The sequence below is a fragment of the Thalassophryne amazonica genome, chromosome 2, assembly GCF_902500255.1.
Source record: "Thalassophryne amazonica chromosome 2, fThaAma1.1, whole genome shotgun sequence".
In the NCBI taxonomy this organism is placed as follows: Eukaryota; Metazoa; Chordata; class Actinopteri; order Batrachoidiformes; family Batrachoididae; genus Thalassophryne; species Thalassophryne amazonica.
The window spans coordinates 27250111-27271747 of record NC_047104.1 but is presented as its reverse complement, the minus strand read 5'-3'; the positions used below and the strand labels follow the sequence as shown (position 1 = coordinate 27271747).

Here is a 21637-nt window from a genome sequence, read left to right as displayed (position 1 = left end):
TCAGAAGGTTTGTCTCAAAGTAACACAGAGCAATGTTCAGTTGTTGAACTTCATTTGCAAATACCTGAGACAACACAGCCATCCGCTACCACAGAATGGAAAGATTTTGATAGTTGGTGGTGTACCAACTCCCATGGAGTTGTGCAATGGGAGTATGCAGGAGTGACCAGATTTTTGTACAACACACAAGGAAGCTCATATGATTATCATCCAACAGGTTGTGTACTTAGTCAAAACAGCCAACAGCAGGGTACGAGTGATTGCTGATGACACTGATGTCTTTGTTTTGCTTCTGCACTTCTCCAAGCAGAAGCAACTAACTTGCGTCTGGTTATGACTGGTTCCAGTTCACAGAGAAAGTGTGCTGACATCAAAGCACAGTTGAGAAACAAGAAGACATCATTGAAGATATTTTACCATCTCAAGTGCAAACAAGCTTGGCAACACAACAGAGAGTGATAACGATGTTAAGCTTCAATGCATCTCTTTCATTGCATCTTGTTATGGACATCAGAATGTATCAGATATGACATCACTGTGGTATTTGGTTTGGACAGCTAAGATGGCCCATCATAAGCTTACCTCTGCTCCTGAAGTGAGAGTTCTTCCTCCCACAAGTGAAGCTTTTGAACACCATGTACACAGAGCCCACCTTCAAGCTGCCATCTGGAGAAGTGCACTTAATGCAGATCCACCTGTCCTCAGCCCTTTGCAGTATGGATGGACCATGAATTCTGAGACCAACACGTTGGAACCAATTTCTCTGGCACCGAATGCATCACCCACTCCTGAGTTCATCCTGAGAATGATCAAATGTGGCTGTTCATCTTCACAGTCTTGCTCCACAACTCGCTGGAGCTGTTCTACTGCTTGTATCTCTTGATCAGTCTTTTGTGCCTGCCATGAGGTTTAGTGTTTGCAGGAACCCACAAACAACCAGTGTAAGGGAAGAGGAAAATTAGGAATTTGATTAAGAGTAAGATGTCGATGCAGGGCAGGGTTGCCCAAGTTCGGTCATCGAGATCTACCTTCCTGACACTCTTAGTTGTCTCCCTGCTCCAACTTCCAGACAACTAGTGTCAGGAAGTTAGATCTCGGACCGAACTTGGACACCCCTGATGCAGGGTCTCTATCTTTGTTAAATGTGAACATTGATACATGGTCATTTCAGTGAGTATATTCTAAAGTTAAAATGCAGTTGTTGTCAGGACTCAAGGATGCATGACACAGAATGCGGGAGGGCATAAAATGCAGACTCGAGGACAAAGGTGTTATAAGAAGAAAGTTATCTTTATTGTTTATACAAGCAGGGGTACGGTACACGGGAAGGCAGGCAGCGAAGCAGACGTACAGATAAATGCTCAGCAAAAACGTGGTCGAGAGGCTGGGTTCAAAAACAATGAGATACTGTATCATATGCTGAGGCAAAAACAAGGTCCGGCAAACAAAGCAAGGTCATAACACCATGAGGCAAAACAAGACAAAGACAAAAGGCTGGACCGTGGATACGAGGATCGCGACAAACTGTCAGAGGAGTGGAGAAAGTGAAGGGCTTAAATACACAGCTAGAGTAATTAGGGTAACAAGGTGCACATGTGGAAGAATGTTCCAGAAGGGAGGCATGGTCAGGTGAATCCAAGAGGAGGGAAGAGATGCAAGAGAGTGAGGGAGTGATAAAGGCAGACAGTGACAAGGATGAAACACGCAGGTGCAAGAGTGTAAGTGAACACACCGGGGAAACAGAAACAAAGACGAAACAGGCATGTGCAAGAGTGCAAGTGAACACATGGGGGAAACAGAGACAAAGAACAGACAGACACGTGCAGGAGTGTACGTGAAAGAAATACAAACGGTGGCCAAAATGAATGACTATAAAGGTAACAAACTAAACACATGGCTAAAGTCTAAAAGATAATAAACATAGCAAAGAACCTATACTGTAGATAAACAGCTGAACTGTAGAACAGAAAACAAAACACAAGATAATGAATTAAATGAAGAACAAAAGAAGACAACTAAAGACTACATTATAAGAATCAGGAGAGAACACCAGAAACTGAAGCATAATACAATGGGAATAGCAATAACTGGACAGAAACCATGACTGAGTAAACCACATGACTAAAACATGAAAAACAGAAAATACAAAATAAACAGAAAACAAAACCAGAGACTACAGAATACAGAACAGAAAATAAATGAACTCAAAACAAAACTAATGAATATTGAACTGTGGAACAGGGAAATAAGAGAACCGACAGCACCCCAGGGCTGAAACCTGACAGATGTGAAATAGACTTTTTTATTTTATTATTTATTTGACAGGGACATTGCACAACCAATGTGTTGTACAGACTAGATTTAGCTACAAGCTAAGGTAGATAAGACCTTCCTTAAGGTAACCCGTCAGCTCAGCCGCTGCTCGTGGAAAGCTCCGTCTTCGAGGCTCGTCAGCTCCGCCGTCAAAACCCATTAGCTCAGCTATTGTTGCTGGAAAGCTCCGCCATTGAAGCCCGTCAGCTCAGCCGCTGCTCCTGGAAAGCGCTGCAGTCGAAGCCCATCAGGTCCACTGCTGCTACTTCATCAGCTTCGCCACTGAAGCTTGACAGTGCCGCTGCTGCTGGACTGCATCACACTCTGCGAACTTGAACTCCGAACTCAGACTGAATGAACACTATTACACTGAACAAACTGTGTCACACTGGCTGAACCACTCCGAACTGTGTCACACTATATAAAGTGACACATGGTCCAGAATCTGGATCTGGATCCAAATCACCTCCAATATTTAATGGAGTCTTCATGGTCTAATATCTATCTGGTGTTGAAGATTTTGGCAAACTCTGTGCAGTAGTTTTGACGTGATCTTGCTAACAGTAATCCTTTAAAGCCTATATAAAGTGAAACTTGATCCAGAATCTGGATCCGGATCAACTCCACAATTTAATGGGTTCGTCCATGGCCTAATATCTATCTGTGGTGACAATTTCATCAAAATCCATGCAGTAGTTTTGACGTAATTTTAACAACAGGTAGACAGACAAACAGACAGACAAATAAATAAACGCCGATGATTTTATTACGTCCTTGGCGGATATAATAACAACAGCAATCACAGGTTTCTGATGTCTGCCAATCTGGATTTGGATCACCTCCAAAATTTAGTGGAGTCTTCCATGTCCTAATACATATCTATCTATGGTGCAAATTTGGTGAGAATCCTTGAAGTTTTGAAGTAATCCTTCAATGCCTAAATAAAGTGAAATCTTGATCCAGAATCTGGATCCAGATCACCTCCAAAATGCAGTGGAGTCTTCCATGCCCTAATATCTATCTGTGGTGCAAATTTGATGAGAATCCGGGAAGTCATTTTGAGGTAATCCTTGAAAGCATATATAAAGTGAATCTTGATCCAGAATCTGGATCCAGATCACCTCCAAAATTTAATGGAGTCTTTCATGATCTAATATGTATCTGTGGTGAAAATTTGGTGAGAATCTGTGAAGTAATTTTGACGTAATCCTTCAAAGTCTATATAAAGTGAATCTTGATCCAGAATCCGGATTCAGTTCCAGATCTCCTCCAAAATTGAATGGATTCTTCCATGGCCTATATATCTATCTGTGGTGAAAATTTCATCAAAATCCGTGCAGTAGTTTTGGCATAATCCTGCCAACAGACAGACAGACAGACAATCAGACAGATAAACGCAGGTGATTTTATTCCGAGGATGTAAAAACACAGCCTTTTATCTACTGAGGAGAAAAAAAATACAACAGGAAGAAAACTTTGAACAGGGCACTCACCCATTTGTACGTAGAATGATTTCCCATAGAATCCCATAGAAGCGACCTGAACCTGGAAAAGCGGTTGAAGATGAGAGATGAAATATGTAATGTCCAGCGGTCCACTCAATCACAGAGCTATTGGCTGCCACTGTCACACACAGATGGTGTGCAATGTCCTCCTGTGGACAGATGTCCTCCTTGTTTCTCAGGAATGGCCAGTATTTGTCCACTGCTGTGCTGAAGCCCATCTTTGTGCGCTTGGACTGACCATGCATGCATGTGACTCACAACCAGCATGAGACTTTTTCCCATTGTGGTCCTGATTTAGAAGAAGAAGAAGAAAAAAAAGATTATTCCAGCTACCGTGGACATGTGTGTCCAGCCCACCAGCCCACCGTTCATGCATGCACGCAGCTCAGCAGTTGAGCCGCGGCTGCGACAGTCCACTGGCCACTTCCAGTGCGGCGTCTCTTCGATCATCTCCACTATTTTGGCATTTTCCCTGGGCAGCTCGTGTGTAACTCCCACAAGGAATGTCAGATCCTCAGTTTTGTCTCCAATCACTCAGAATGTCGTTTCATCCATCATCCACCCTTCACAAAGTTCTCCCACGATTCTCACGTTATGAGTCGCGGAGACTACAATCAGAGGCCTTTCCGAATCCTGCAACGGCCGTGTCAGTACTTGACGGGGACTTTTGATGCCTGGCCAACTTCAAGCTGTTCAAAATTCAGGCAACACATGAGTGACAACCTGCGAGTCATAGGAGGGGATGGCACCTCGTAGCGAATGGCATGCCAAGTCTTGTGAAATCCCTTACAAATGGTGTTCGCAAGCTGTCACAGCCTGCTGAGATGCCACTCTTAGTAACTGACAGAGAGAACATAGAGAGGGCCGAGTTCCTATGTGCTGCTTCGTAATTGGCTGAGCGCCAGCTGCCATTTTGAATGTGTGTAACTGGGTGTTATAGACACACAACGGCAGTCTTTGTGTCACTCTAGAGTCATATTAGAGACAAACGTTTCTGTTTATGGGCATTTTTCATGACCATGGATCATAACTATCATAACAGCAACATCAGAAAAACATCAAGATCTAAAGGAACTGAGTGTTCGGCTATCAATTGCACCAAGTACACTAAAACAAAAAAGGAAGTGGCATTCTACTCCTTTCCAAAGGGTATCATTAAGAAATGATTCGATCCACCGACCCCAACAGCCTTTTTGCTTAATGATTCCCTTATCGGTCCTTCAGAGTGGCCGTTGTTTTTGGGGGTGTTGGTCTGGAAAATTATCATTTCTCTACACTGATTACAGACCCTGCAGCGGGTATGTAATCAACTTTTCTGCAGCGCGGCTTTGCTTTGAAACTTAAACCAATTGAAGCAGTGATTCGCAGATCAAAGCAGTGCCTCGATCTAATGCTTCTTTGATTCATTGTTTTATTTCGCTTCATCTTAATTTTCCCCCGTTAAAACCCTAAAGAGCATGTGTCTGTGAGCAATATTTACCTTTTTTATGTTAAACTGACCTGTTATGGTCTTCTGAAACAGTTGATAGATGTATTTTATAACTTAAAAAGGGACTAATGCTAATGCATTAGCATGTCTATGGCATTTTCAATGTTAAAGTTAGCATTAAGCTCTTGCAGCTGTCAGCTCATTTGTGTGCATTTGTTTTCTGTATAATAATGGCTCAGCGTTTGTTGTCATAAAAGAGTCAAATGTATTACAAATTGTAATATTTTTAAATTTATTTTTTGTTAATATATTAATAATAATAATGGGCAGCATGGTGGCTTAGTGGTTAGCACTGTTGCCTCACAGCGAGAAGGTCGTGGGTTCAATTCCCGTGGCCTTTCTGTGTGGAGTTTGCATGTTCTCCCCGTGTGTGCGTGGGTTTCCTCTGGGTGCTCCGGTTTCCTCCCACATCCAAAGACATGCGGGTTAGGTGGATTGGAGTCTTTAAAATTGTCCGTAGGTGTATGCGGGTGTGTCTGTGTTTGTCTGTTTGTGGCCCTGCGACAGACTGGGGTCCTGTCCTGGGTGTACCCTGCCTCGCGCTCTATGACTGCTGGGATAGGCTCCAGCCCCCCGCGACCCTTAATTGGACTAAGCGGTAGAAGATGGATGGATGGATATTAATAATAATAATAGCAACAACAACAATAATAGTAATAATAACTAATAATGCTGCAATATAGTTTTAGAGAAAGAGACAAAAGGAACCTGATTAAAAACACAACAGAAAATACCAAAAACTAAATATGAAATATAAAACTAAAAATATAAAAGATCAGGCTGCCTATAGGTTATAGTATACTTACAGCGCCTTATTTTCCACTCTATACACGCCACAATCATAACAGATGTTTAAATAAACATTTGTAATAGTAGTTCCTTGTGTTCTAAAGTCAAATAGTGAATTACAGTAGCCTGTAGTACACTCAAGAGATGTTTTGTTTACAAAACGTCACTCCACTGCAGCAGCCAAGCTGCCCCAGTTACACACAATCAAAATGGCGTCCAGATTGTATAATTGTGTGGGAGTCGGCCCTCTCTATGTTCTCTCTGGTAACTGAGCAAACAACAGTAAAGGGGTAATTTCAGAGTAACTGTAAATGAGTGATTTAGAGCAATTAAGGGACTTCCGTTAACAGTTACTCTATAACTGGTTACCTTGACAGTGACGTACAGGAAGACTCCTTTGTAATGACTTCACCTTTGACTTTTATTGATCATTTTAGATCCCGATTACTTTAATCCTGAAATCAGACTCAACAAGGATCAATTCAATTTAATTTATTTACATAGCGCCAAATCACAACAAAGTCATGCCAAGGTACTTCACATGGGTACAGTCTAAGCTTTCCAATCCAAACAAAAATCAGCCGTTCAAAGGATTCTGGATCAAAGGAATAATCTGGCCCTTGATCCTGAATGAGGACCCCTGTAAATGGAGAAAACCAAGGGCACTCTCACATTTCACCAGGCTACAGCAATGCTGCACATTGTTCGTTTGGAGAGGTGGGGTTGGAACGGCTGTCTTCCTGGGTCATTGCCAGTTCTGTGGTGCGCTGGATGCTGTAACACATGGCAACAGCACATGGTGCCAGTCAGAAGTGAGACTTGACTGATTACAGAACCAAAGCAACAGACTGAAAATAAACCTAATCAGTGATGTTCAAAGATCAAAGATCAATGACCAGAATGAAAACCAAAGATCAAAGATGGCAAAAATCAGTAGTCAGGATGACAGATCATCAGTCAGGATCACAGTTCAGCAATTAGGATCATAGCACAGCAGTTGGGATGACAGATCAGCAGTTGGGATAACAAATCAGCAGTTGGGATGACAGCTCAGCAGTTAGGATCAAAGAATGAGAGAGGAGGCATACAAATGAATACAGCTTGACTGAAAAAATAATTAATATAAATAAAAATGAAAATGTCAGCAGCTGGCTGTTGGAGTCTTGTGCTCTGTGAACGTCTAAAGTGAAATGTGTAATTTGTAAAGGCTAACAAAGTAAAGGATTATGTTGTCACTTGTGTGGAACAGGAAGTTGATTGTCAACTGGCGTCTGTTTCCATAAATTCACATAGAAACTCAGTGTTCAGTTTCTTGCAAAGGTGGGATTTTAAATGTTAAACTTCAGAGACTGCTCATCAGATGAAGAAGAAATGAAGAGTTTCTGAATATAAACGGTTTGTGTGAGTTATTCTGTCATCAGGCGGAATCGCTCTTGCAACGCGTTGCATCACTTTGTTATAACTGTGCCACGTGTTAAACTGTAATAAATAATTCATCTGCTCTGTCACTGACCACATCCTCTCCGACTGGCTGCACAGAGCCACCTCCACCAGCAGGGGGCAGTCCAACCACAACACAGGTTCTTTCCTGCCTGCCTAAATAAGTTGATCTACTTCCTACTGGATAAGACAATAATTAGAAGTGAGAAGGAAGGTGTTACAAATAGCTGTCTAATGTCTGCAGTACTTAACAAATCTGACACGAAAATAATTCACCTCCAAGCCATCAACAGGCAGCAAGTCATGTGACCACTCCTGTCTGTTTGTTAGGACACAAAATATTCTAAACACACAGAGGATTGACTTTGGTGAAGAGAAAATAGATGACAGGTTTTCCTTTTATGTTGAATATGGACATCATGATGTCACCAAGCTTTTGTACCAAAATATGCAAGTTCAAAATAAATCCACTTTACTGACATGTAGGATTCAAAATTTTCTCAATTACAAAATGTTTTCTATTGTTTGGCATCATTATAACATTTTTAAAAATGACATTCCTACAGACAGTTTGTTTACAGAGACATGGGCAGTGAGGGGAGTGCAGGAGGAGAAGTTGGATGTTTCACAAGAGAGTGTGGAGAGCTACAGAGCTGGACACCAAAAGAAATAAGACAGTCAGACGAACAACAAAAAGAAATAAGAAATGCAGAAAAGATCATTTAGGTAGCTGATGTGAATAAAAGTGAAGAGAGGAAGGGAATGTCTGACAGAGCGCAAGACTTCAGGGGCTTCAGGTTCTGGGCCAAGCCGTGAGGAGAAGGTTCATCAGACACACATGGAAGACACAGAAGGCAGAAACCTCAGGACTTAGCTGGTTTATGTTTGTGAATTTCTACATTAGCATTTTTGCAGAATAACATTGTCAGAATCTTACACTGAAATGAATCACTTTGCATTCCTCAGGAGACACGTTGCACCTTGGACTCTCAAATGGCACTTGGAACAGTGTGTGCTGGAGAGGTGGAAAGATGCATGTCGTGGGCCCTTCTGCAAATAAGCTTAGTACTTTACAGATACGAGGGGTGAGATGCAGGGCGTGATACATAAACAGACATGTAATAAGATATTTATCACATATTACAACAAAATAAAGAACAATAATCATACACATGAATCAGAATGAATAACGCAGGAAAATCACGTATATCTGTAAATTATGGAATGTTCTTATGTCTCTCTTTTAAGTCATGAGTGTCCTCTTCACAGATGCCTCACAACTTCGGTATGAGACTCAAGTTGTAGATTTCTCCTGCTCGGGAGGCTAAAACTCTCTCACCTTGATCAGACATCTTGGTTGAATGAAATGATCTCGATCCTGTATCAGGATCCTGCACTTGTGACCTGGGTAACACAAAATGGGGGTGTGCCATTGGTGGGGCCTAGAAATGGAGGCTCCTGAATGGATGAAATGCAGGGTGATACAAAGACAGGTATTTTCAGTCTTTTTTTTTTTTTTGTATCACCATGTTTTAAGATTTGTATTGTCCTGATTTTATTGCCACAGTTTCCAGGGAAGTAAAATTGGTTGGAAAAATGTATGATTTATCAGCCCTATTTTATTGTATCTCATGAGTTCTGGTTTACGAGTATAGGGCAGATTTTTGTTGTAATATGAGCTCGCTCAATGGTAGACGAAGGCACAAACCGGAAATGGCACAAACGTCTTTCTTTACATTATTACAATATTGTCGTAGTAAAAAAAAAAAAAAAAAAAGAATTGTAACGACAGTTGTGAAGTAGCCTATCATTACTTTGAAGTTCTGCAACAATTATTCAATTTTAAATTATTGTTTGATGATATATACATATATAATGAAGAGCTTCGCTCATTAATGTCAGCGACATTGAACATGTTATGTGATAATGACATATATCACTACCAAATGCTCCAAGACCTAAGGTGGAAAAATTTTATTTTGTAAAATAAGTCATTTTTAAAAGGAAATACTTGAATATAAGCTTGAAAGTTTAATGTTGGGTGTTATTTCATTGTTAAATTAACAAATGGATTAATTGAGGAATTAGAAATATACCTGTTTGATGAATCCAAACAATATTAACCATTAGATTAACTGAGTGATCAAAAAAAATAGATTTTTTTTAAATAAGTAGCAATACATACATACATACATACATACATACATACATAATACATGGTTACAACTTTTCAGGAAACGTCACTTCTTGTAAAAACAGGAACCTAACCCCGAGAGGTATCTGAAAGAGTATTTTATTGTGAAAAGCAACAACAGGAATTTATTTAAAGAATGCTGCTAACTTGACTCTCAACAGTTTCGCTTCAACGAAAAACTAATAGGTGTAAACTTTGGCATGAAGCGTCGTTTTCAAGAGCTAAAAAAAGAACGGAAATAGAGTAACGTCAGATTAGATGAAAGTTTTATGCGCAGAGAAGTTTGCTGCGTTCAGGCTCCGCCCACCGAGTTGTCCTGGGAACCGACGTTCCCAAACTTTGGCAGTAAAACGGTTTTTAAAGCTGCTTTTGGGCTCCGCTCCCGTTCGGAGGATTATGTTTGGAAAGGCTTCACTTTGAGGTAAGAGAACCGGTTACAAACCGGATTAAAGTGTGGCTTTGATGTTTAGCGCCGCTTTTGTTACTTTGTAGCCGTGACATCGTCGTTCAGAGGCCAAACTTCTCATGTTTCAGCGAAATGCAACATGGGAATGTTTCAAACTCCAACAAAAGATATAAAATCACCAAAAGAACCAGAAGCAAAGCAACGCGGTGGATAACCGCGTTTAACTTAAAACTCTAAAAACGTAAGTGAGCTGGGACTGCAGATTTCATTTCATTTCGTTTAAAAAACAAACAAAAATACACCTTTAAGAAATGCATAACTTAATGTTTTTGGTTGTTTTGTATTTAACTGAGCTGTTTCTGGTCAGGTTTCATTGATGAGTCAGATAAAATCTCCTGGGTTGGTTTCAAATGTTAAACATTTTTGAAGTTCAGTTGATTATTAAGAAGTTGGGCTGACACAGTGTGATTCATCTGCTGAGAACAAGCTGAGTGACCGCGTACAGACAAGTCAGGGAAGCCACCAAGGAACCTGTGAACTATAAGGTGCTGGAGCTCCAGTCTATCTTTGGTTAGGTTTTGTGAGACAGGTCTCGTGGTCTCAGACCAGGCAGACTACCCATAAACTCTGGCCCTCCAAACCCTTATCAGTGCCTTATTCTGTTGAATGGCAAAAGAACCTGAATGGTTGAATTTACTGCTTCCTGTTTTTTTTTTTTTTTTTTTTTTGGCTGTTGGACTTGAACAGCAAAAAAAGGAACAAAATATAACAATGGAGCAGATGGAGGAAGCAGTTTTGGCTACTAGTCCAACAGGAGAAATCAGTGCAACATCACATCCAGGATATAAAAGTAAGTCCCTTTTGCTGCTCCCTTGTATTCACATAGGGTCGCCACTTGTGATTTGGCACAGGTTTTATACCGGATGCCCTTCCTGCCACAACTCCACATTACATTCAGTACTTTAACTATGGCTCCAGCAGAGTTCCGGTGTCTCACAGCGCATGTAAACAATGGCTAGTGAGGATGGTGTTGATCCAGCGAGTTCACGGGCTATTATGATGATGACACTTTCTACCAAGTTGAGAGGGTTATCTAGAGGAGGTGTAGCACCTGTGATGGACTTCTGCCATGCTTCAATGTTGTGTTGTTGTCCATACTTCATGTGGTTTGGTTACATTGTGCCCTGAACCTGAACTCCCCTGAAATCTCACGAGTCGCAGACTGCGAGATGACGCGAGATTCACAACGGTGAAACAGCGAATGGAGAAATGTGGCCGGTGTGGGATTTGAAACAGGAGCTTTCCACACCCAGACCAAGTGCACTAACCATTTTACCACCACCCCTGTCCCATTTGTAAAAGTGTCCCGAGCGTCAGCACACTTAATGTGTGACCGCCATCACAAATAGTGTTCACACTTCGACTTGCACAAACAGGGACACAGACAAGCAAACTGGCCTGAAGTTTCACAGAATTCCAAAGTTTGACACAATCAACAGAGGGGGTCCAAGATGCAGTATTTGTCATGATCACTTCATTGAAGGTATGTTTTCCATCACAAATATTGTCCTTATGTATAATTAATTTCATTGAGTATGCTCATTCCTGATAGGCTGAATAAAGCTGGATTCACTATCGCCGTATTTTCTGGAGTATAATTTGCATTTTTTAATTTTTTTTTTTAGTAGTTTGGGAGGCCCCGCGACTTATACTTCGCTGTGACTTACATAGCGAAAAATCCTGCCTCTAGTAACAATTCTAATTATAATGGCTATTTATAGAGCTTTCCCGCAGAGGTGGTGTCCTAATGGTTAGCGTGCTTGGTTTCAGTGCCATGTGATCTCCAATCACAGCCACTGAAGACTGGAACTCCTTTACAGTTGTCTTGGTACCTTTACTCGGCAGTCACCTTTGTGTAAGGTCAGTCATCTTTTGAGGACATGGGGTGTTGTCCTCTTTGCATGCCTTATTAATCAGTTTAACTGAACATCACATTAAAGGACATGTTGCAATGAAATCATAACAATTTAGATTTAGGCTGTTAGTGACCATCTGATGATACACCAGGATTACTGTGTGCCCTTCCGTGACCAGTTTCAAAGTATACGGCATTTGCAACAAACGACTATGGAGCCGGCCGAAAACAAATTACTTGTGAGTACTCGAGTGTTTCTGACAGTGGTGATGTGGCCTTTAGAGACGTCCCAGTGCTCGCTTGAATGAAATGTATCTGCTAACGCTAAGAACTGAGACAGTTTAATTCCAAAGTTTACATATTGATTTTATGTCATGATGGCTTGTTTTTAAGTGATAACTGTTCATTTTGATCCAGTCACAATAAAAGCAGCAGGCGTGAGAAGATTTAGTGCACCTGCACGGCCTGCTTATAATTGTTGTCATGAATATAACTGTCAAAAATCTAAAAAATACATCTGTGTGATCAGGCAGCCAGTGGAAAAACATTGCGGAGACAGCCGAGAGTTGCGCATTAAAACAGGATCCAAATTCCGACACACTCTCTCAAAATAAAATAAAAATAAAGCCTACCAGCTCCACTGATGAGAACAAGATACAGAAGCAAAAAAAAAACTGAACAGGCCACTCACCTAGTTGTAGAATGATTTCCCAGATTAAATATGTAAAGTTCATACCATCAAAGAAGCCCCCACGCACGCATCATGCACGCGATTGCCAGTCCAGGTCCACCATAATTCCTCACACATGACTCCTCAGCCAGAGAACATGTCCAGGTCTACTGTAAGTCCTAACGTACAGATTGCCAGCCAGAGAACATTTTTGGATTCACTGTAAGTCTGTGTACAGATCAGTCCAACTGCATCTCCGCTGTCAGCTCCTCAAGTTCTCTCACGATTCTGGTACATTATGTAGAAAGTCGATTATCTCCTGAAAATACTGTATTCTGCCTTTTTCCAATGCAAGAAATACATCTGTGATCAGGCAGCCTGTGAAAAACAATGTTGTGGAGACATTCCACATCCATGTATACAGCAACAGTACTACAGCTGAGAGGTGTGTGTTAAAACAGTGTGTTGCAACACAAACGGTGCATGACCACGTTAGGTTTCATAATCCGACAGACTCTGAAAGAGTTAAGCGTTTCGGGGTGACGTGTGTCGTCTCCTGTGTGTATATCCTCTGTAAATCGGAGCCATCACTTTTGAGTCAAAGCTCAGAAGCTTCGTTATTGGATGTAGCACACTCTGTCTTTCAGCAGCCGGGATGTTTCTGCTTTTACTAAAATGTACGTCAACACCGTGAGAATTGCAGCGAATTGCCGACTAAGATGTTTCCCGGAAATGCACCTGCTAAAAGCTCAGAGTGAGAGGAATAATTTGCAATAAAACACATCAGTGATCACTAATTATTAGTGCATGTGCGCAGTGAGACTTACAATCATGAGTACTTTAATGTTGTGTTGCTAACTGGGATGTTAAATTGCGTGCGACATGTCCTTTAAATGAACTCTGGACTTTGTCAACGAACAGAACAACCCAAACCAGTCTGTGAAGCGTTCACCTCTTCATTTGCCTTTGTACCCCTGAATTGTGAAATCCTGGTCAGATTATGTGATTGTTAATGTCCTTGAATTAGAGTCGGTAATATGCACTTCAGGCTGATGTTTGTGATTTGGTTTTACCTCTGATGTCACACAAAAGAAAACCAAAAACTCAGACCTGTTGATGTCCAAATGTCTCCATAAAAAAATGAGTGAATGTGTAAAACATGTTTCTTGGAAATATAAGGTAGGAAATTATCCAGAGGCTGGTGACAATTTCATCTGATATCTTGTAGATTATCTAGAAATAACAAATGCTGGTGATCAGATTAAGTCCTCAGTCAAGGGAATGAGTGTCGCTGATGCACTAAACAGGGATTACAGATGTTTGACGAATACTGATCAGTCTTTGAATAGTTTACCTGATTTAGATTATCACACTGCACTTCACAAGGTAATTTTTTTTCCCCTTTAATTGCTCTTAAAATATTTTTGTAGAAATATTTCAGTAGATGTTTGAGTTTTTTTTTTTTTTTTTGTAACCCACATGATAAAGTGTTGCAAAATTCTTGTCTGTAGATTCAGTGTGAACGAACATCTATTTGTTTTTCATGTAATCACCACCCTGTGCACACATATAGATCAAAGATCAGACCACTGATCAGTGAGACGGTTTTGACTCCACCTGCATAGTTAGAGATGATCAGTGACATTACTGACTCCTCCCACACAGTTAGAGATGATCAGTGACATTATTGACTCCACCAACGCGGTCAGAGATGATCAGTGACATGGCTTTGCCTAGGGTTGGGCAGCGCAGCTCTTCTTTGAAGCATGAAGCATTGAAGCATTGATCCGACCGCTGCTTTGTGGTTCTTTGTTTTATTTCGCTTTGTCTTAATTTTTCCCTGCTAAAACCCCAAAGAGCATATGTCTGTTAGCAATATTTACCTTTTTATGTTAAATGGACCTTGTTATGGTCTTCTGAAACAGTTGATAGATGTATTTTATGACTTAAAAACGGGACTGATGCTAATGGGCTAGCATATCTATGGCATTTTCAATGTTAAAGTTAGCATTAAGCTGTTCACATCTCAGCATGTTTGTGTGCATTTGTTTTCTGTATAATGATTAGTGGCTCAGTGTTTGTCGTAAAAAAGTCAAATGTATTACAAATTGTAATTTTTTTGTATTTATTTTTGTTTGTATTATTAATAATAATAGCAACAACAACAATAATAGTAATAATAACTAATAATGCTACACTACAATTTTAGAGAAAGAGACAAAAATAACCTGATTTGAAAATACAACAGAAAATATAAAACCAACTAACAATGAACATAAATAAATATAGAAATAAATAGCTGTTTCCTGTGAACACCTAGTGACTCTTACACCTCAACTTCATCCCTGTTTTATTTAAGTTTAATGACAATTTGTTTTGGTCAAATCATATTTTCAATTTGTTAATTTCTTCAGTCATTTCCTCCAGAACTATCTGCTAAGCTAGAAAACATCGTAGTAAGAGCAGACTACTACTGGAATGAATTTGAATAAGGAAAGTTGGTTTTTTTCTCACCAAAATGGATGCTACACTCACTGCAGTTTATTGTCTGGAATAGCCCCAGATTGCATTTCAGAGCTTCTAGAATTAAGCATGATTTGAAGCATGAAGAATTGAATTTTCGTGCAGGTCGTGTTGGGGGGTAATTTGAGTTACAGCTGTTTTTTGTTTTTCACCACTTTCGTCCCTGAATATGTCAATCGTGAGTCACTTTTGTGCCGATTAAAGTCACTAACTGGGACTCCTGTCTTGTTACGAGAAAGAAATGAGAATCGTCCTCCGTTCTGTTCCCACAGGTCCAAACGCTGCGCGGCTCTCTGCTGAGTCAACTTAGAATGATAGAGTCCAGTCGGAATTAATAACTTCAAAGCAAAACGGCGTTTAAATCAATTGACACCTCTTTGCAAATATTATAATACAAACAAACTGCAGTCGATCAAAATGTTTTTTCGTCCCAAAATGAGACGTCCTGCACGACGTGCAGCAAACGGCTGAGCTCAGCTCAGAGGTATGGAGAGACATTCATGCCAAAATGTCTGAAAGGAAATGCTTTTGACAAAAACTACAGATTTTATTTATGTCCAGAGATCAAGGATCCAGTGGCCAATTTCATATTTATTTACTTTAAGACTCAATAAAATGCTGTTGACATAGAAAACTTGTAAAGCCTACTTTTAGTAAACAGAAAATTCACAAGAGGTGTCGATAAGGAATCGGATCGATAAGCAGAATTGATAATGGCATCAATATCGATAAAATCTTATCAATACCTATCCCTAGCTTTGACTCCACCCACACGGCTGGAGGTGATCAGTCACACGGCTTTGACTCCATCTACATGGTTGGAGAAGGCTGCCTGTGCCAGCTTGTTGTGTTTCCTTTAAAACTGTGAGGCCACAAGGGTTGTCATGATACTGGAATTTCAAATGTGATAACGATGCAAATTGTAATAATATTTGACAGGAAACTACTCAATATCATTTCAACACCACAGGGGGGAAACCTTACAAAAAGAAAACTTAAGAAGCACATTCTTTTTGTGTCTGTGTGTTACTGTGTGCATTGATATTGTTGAGGGGCGGTGTCTCTGTAGTGGTGCTGAGGTTGCGTGTTAACTGGAGGAAGCAAAGACAGTGATGTTGTCATCAATACTGTGGAAAATAAGTATCTAATCCTGTACTAGTTTTTAGTATTGATTAGCAGCAGACAAATATTCATTCATTCATTTTCTGCTGGACAGCTATGTAGGGAAGTACCAGAGAATCCCACAAGTAAATGGGGACCACGGTGAAGATGCAAGAAAGGTCAGCCACAGCAAAATGCCTCCAGAAGTTAAGACAAGTGCCGTGAAGCCAGTAAGATCTGATCCATCAATACATACACCCGACCAGTCATCATACACCAACTTGAATAATAAGTTGGACACAGGAGGAGATGATGCCACTGATGTCAAGACATGAAAACTCCTCACAATGCACTGAAGGTTTCCACCCAAAGTCCAGCACCCTAAGGTTCTATGAGCAATGGAAAGAGGGCTGGTGAGGATTAGTGAGTGTCAGAGCCACGATCCAGTATGAGATGAGCATCAGAAAGATGGTCCCCTGAGATCAGCTGCTACAACAATGCCTCAGACGGTGATAAGGAACAGGAGGAGGAGGTATCATCTTGAGGAGGTATCATATAAGACCAAGCCCCTCCATGAGAAAGTGGCAGACATCAAAAAGTAATTCCAGTAGCTAGAAAAGGCCAGAGTAAAGGACAGCACAGATATGCCATTGACTTGAAAATACGTCTTTCTTCTTCACTCTGAGGTTTCTGTTTTTCCAGTTTTGTGCCAGCAGCGTGATACCAAGGTCATCATCACATGCCCACTCTCTTGCTGTGAATCCTCCGGACAGTGACCTGCACTTTGCACACAGCTAGCAGATTAAAGTCTGTTTATTGTCCAGTGTAGCTGATAAGCACATTTGTTTTCTCACAGCTGCCTGTGTGAACTGTTCTTTCTTATGCTGTTGACTGTGAATTACAATTTATCTCATTCTGATTTGGGTGCACAGCCTGCCTCAAAAAGAGAATACAAATCACCAAAGTTTTGTTACCTAAATAGTTAATGGTTTAATTCTCACCAGTTCAATTGTCACCGGTTCTGTTCATCATCTTTATGGACAGAATTTCTAGGCACAGCCAGGGTGTAGAGGGGGTCTGGTGTGGGAACCACAGAATCTCGTCTCTGCTGTTTGCGGACGATGTGGTTGTGTTGGCTTTGTCAAATCAGGACCTTCAGCGTGCAGTGGGGCGGTTTGCAGCAGAGTGAAGCGTCCGGGATGAAATTCAGCACCTCCAAATCCCAGGCCATGGTTCTCGACCGGAAAAAGGTGCTTTGCCCTCTTCAGGGCGATGGAGTGTCCTTGCCTCAAGTGGAGGAGTTTAAGTATCTTGGGATCTTGTTCACCAGTGAGGGACGGATGGAGCATGAGATTGACAGACGGATCGGTGCAGCATCTGCAGTGATGCGGTCGCTGTATCGGACCGTCGTGGTGAAGATAGAGCTGAGTAGGGGGGCAAAGCTCTTGATTTACCGATTGATCTATGTTCCGATCCTCACCTATGGTCATGAGATTTGGTTCATGAGCAAAAGAACGAGATCACGAGTACAAGCGGCCGAGATGAGTTTCCTCTGCAGGGTGGCTGGGCGCTCCCTTAGAGATAGGGTGAGGAGCTCGGTCACTCGGGAGGAGCGCGGAGTCGAGCTGCTGCTCCTCCACATTGAAAGGAGCCAGTTGAGGTGGGTCAGGCATCTTTTCCGGATGCCCCCTGGACGCCTCGCTGGAGAGGTGTTCCGGGCACGTCCCATCGGGAGAAGGCCCGGGGGAAGACCCAGGACACGCTGGAGGGACTACGTCTCTCTGCTGGCTTGGGAATGCCTTGGGGTTCTCCCGGAGGAGCTGGGGGAGGTGTGTGTGGATCGGTAGGTCTGGGCGACTTTGCTTGAGCTGCTGCCCCCGCGACCCAACTCGGGATAAAGCGGAAGAAAATGGATGGATGGATGATGGATGGATGGTTTAATTCTAAAATGTTGCTGTAAATAATGGCTGATGGAAAAGGCTGCTATCCTTTAAAATGATTTAGTCCTCCAGTAAAATGGTCATTTTTGAAGTTAGTAGAGTTCTTAGGACTTGATGGTACAATCACTTGAATGATCAACACAGCTTCTTGTTTGGTGTCTTGAGTGGGAAATGGAAACACTTCATTGCGGGCATCAGGTGGACACCATCCTTCCTTTGTGTTTTATTCATTTAGGCCAGTGCTGTCCAAAGTATTCCAGAAAGGGTCAAGAGGATACTGACTCCAGCAAGTGATTTCACTGATAACATCACTTTGAGCAGATGGGATGAGTTCATCAGTGAAATGACCTGCTGGAGTCAGTGGCTGCAACAAAAACCTGCACCCTCTTGGCCTTTTCTGGAATACTTTGGACACCACTGATTTATGCCCTTGACACCTACAGAGGGCTCAACAGTGACACTTGGTCCAGGTTTACCCAACCCTCTTCTTACTCCTCAACAATCAGTAGGTCATTGGATGTCAACCCACAGTTGATTTGATGAAAGCTCCTGAAAACTTTTTTTTTGTTTTAATTTTTGGTGCAATTTTTAAGAACCACCCTATTCCTCTTGTAATTTGAAATATAATTTACTAATGACTTTATCTGCAGATGCCATCTTTTCCCATGCTTACTCTGTGTTTGTGCGTGTGTGCGTGTGCGTGCTTCGTTTTTCATTTCCGTAATTCATCGGTTCCTCTTAAACTGATTGGCAGAAAGTGCAGCAGATTGGCAGCAACCCAAAATGTGATCCATGTGGTTTTACTTGAATTCATATGTGTGCGGTGAGAGACATTTGCTGTTGACACCTGAGGCAGGAATATGTGTTTATAAGACTACGGTAAATTACAGTGAGAATTCTCCTGGCTCCAAACTTTACGCTGTTAATTTCTCACCTTCATGAAACCCCTCATTTGATGATGATGGAGGATAAGCAGCGTGTAATTACACTGTTTCTACTATAGAATGGAAGTCGTTCACGCGGTAACTGTCTCACTGAGGTGGGGAGGCTGACTGCTGATATTCACTATAAAGCCTTGACTTAGTTTTTGTTAAGACTGGAATTGCAGGAATCCCCCCAGCACGCCAAACACCAGCTGTACCCTCTGTTCCAAAACAGCAGTCTGGACTGGTTTCTTTACTCTCAGCGCCACGGGCAGAAGCTTTTGTTGTAAATTGTCACTGCTGTGATCTTCTTGTACTGTCACTGTTTTAAAAATGAAAAAGCAGCTTTTTTGAAGTGTGATGGTTTAAACATCTTGATGTGATAATTGCATGTCATGATAACATGGTGGTTGGGAGGGTGGTTTGTAACCTGGACCATGTTTCCATGCACACTGCCTGCACGTGTCTGCTGTTAAAGAAACCTGGACTCTTTTGCTATTGTTGTGAGGTCGCTTTTGGCAAACGATTCATTCTCTGCAAAATATTCATTCTCTGCTTTATTGTCTGAGGATAAAAACTGTTTGTGAATGTGGTTTGCGTGTCGTGATGTAGTCAGCTCGATGTGAACCATACCTCAGTTGTTTATATATATATATATATATATATATATATATATATATATATATATACCTTTAGAAGGTAAGACAGGTGCTGAGAAGCCAGCTCAATGGTAGAAATGAGATCCGAGCCATCACTATATACGCCCTACCAGTCATCAGATACCCAGCTGGGATAATAAGTTGGCCACAGGAGGAGATGGATGCCACTGATGTCAAGACACCGAAAACTCCTCACAATGCACAGAGGTTTCCACCCAAAGTCCAGTGCCCCGAGGCTCTATGAGCAACACAAGGAGGGAGGGTGAGGATTAGTGAGTGTCAGAGCCACAATCCAGGATGAGATGAGGAGTATCCATGAATACATCAGAAAGATGCTCCCCTCCCCCCATCAAGGTCTCCGAGTCCTCTCAGAGACCTTCTAGTTTAGCCTAAAAATTCCTGGCAAGGAATCATAGCCTGAGAGAGACTGGACAGAAACTTTTATCTTTGTGAGGAGAGTTGACCCCGTTACTAAATATGACACAGTCCTGTAAGAGCTGTGACTGGTTGTCACAAAAAGGGAAAGTGAAAAAAAATTGCGATCCTAGTTAGAAATATGTAATTGTAAAAATCATTTATGATGACGAAACTCAGCAAAATTAAATGAGTTGTTACACAGCTTCAGAATGTTTAAACGTACCTCATTTACATGCTGATGATTATGTTGATTAGCTTATTGTTATGTTTATTCTCCATGCTGGTAATTGTGCACAAGTGGAGAGTGTGGGAAGTGCTGGTACATGCAGTAATACAAAGTGAGAGCAGAGATTGAAGCACACAGGTGAAATTCTTTACAAACAGCTGAGTTTAGGCTATGGCTGCTGACATGGCTTACTTTGATATTAATAATTGTATGAATGTTACAGAATATAGAATAGAATGCCCTTTATTATCATATTGTCATTACACAAACTGTACAATGAGATTGGAGAGAACTTCTCCTTCTTCAGTGCAAACTAATAAAGTAAACAAAAAAATATAATTCTAAGTATAAAGTCCTACAGGACAGTGCAATGAAAATCTCTGTCTGTGTGTGTGTGTACACATACACACACACACACACACATATATATGAGGTCTATTGATAAGAAACCCACACTTTTATTTATTTTTTTTTAACTATATGGATTTGAATGACGTGCGATTACACCAATCATGCTTGAACCCTCGTGCGCATGCGTGAGTTTTTTCACGCGTGTCGGTGATGTCATTTCCCTGTGGGCAGGTCTTGAGTGAGATGTGGTCCAGCCCTCTCGGCTGAATTCCTTTGTTTCACATGCTGCTCGAGACGGCGCGCGTTGCTTTATCAAAATTTTTGCTGGACCTGTGAGGAATATCCGAGTGGACACTAGTCGAGAAATTTAGCTGGTTTTCGGTGAAAAGTTTAACGGCTGATGACAGATTATGGGGTGTTTCTGTCGCTGTAAGGACTTCCCACGGAACGGGATGTTGCGCAGCGCTTCCAGGCGCCTTCGTCGGCCTGTTTCGACCTGAAAACATCCTAATTTAAGGCTTAATTCACCCAGGACGTCGTGAGAGAACAGAGAAGATTCAGAAGAGGCCGGCATGAGGACTTTATGCGGACATTCCACTGTTTAAGGACATTTTGTAATGAAAGACGTCCGCGCAAATTCGCCGAGTTGTTTCCGTGACGACTCGGCGAATCTGTGTGCGCCACGACAGGAAAAACACCTCCGTGTTGAAAACCATTTGTAAAATTCAGGCGGCTTTTGATGGCTTTCAACAAGTGAGTAACTGAGAAATTGTTTA

The 21637-nt window shown here is 41.4% G+C and overlaps 1 protein-coding gene across 1 annotated transcript in view; it reads left to right on the top strand.

Moving 5' to 3' along the window:
- Nucleotides 1-9910: 9910 nt before the first annotated feature.
- The window catches only part of LOC117523087 (A-kinase anchor protein 13-like), a 425195-nt gene continuing 413468 nt past the window's right edge, over nucleotides 9911-21637 (top strand). The window contains exon 1 of the mRNA XM_034184506.1: nucleotides 9911-10151. The gene's annotated coding sequence lies outside the window, so the exon portion shown is untranslated. The remainder of the gene's footprint in view (nucleotides 10152-21637) is intronic.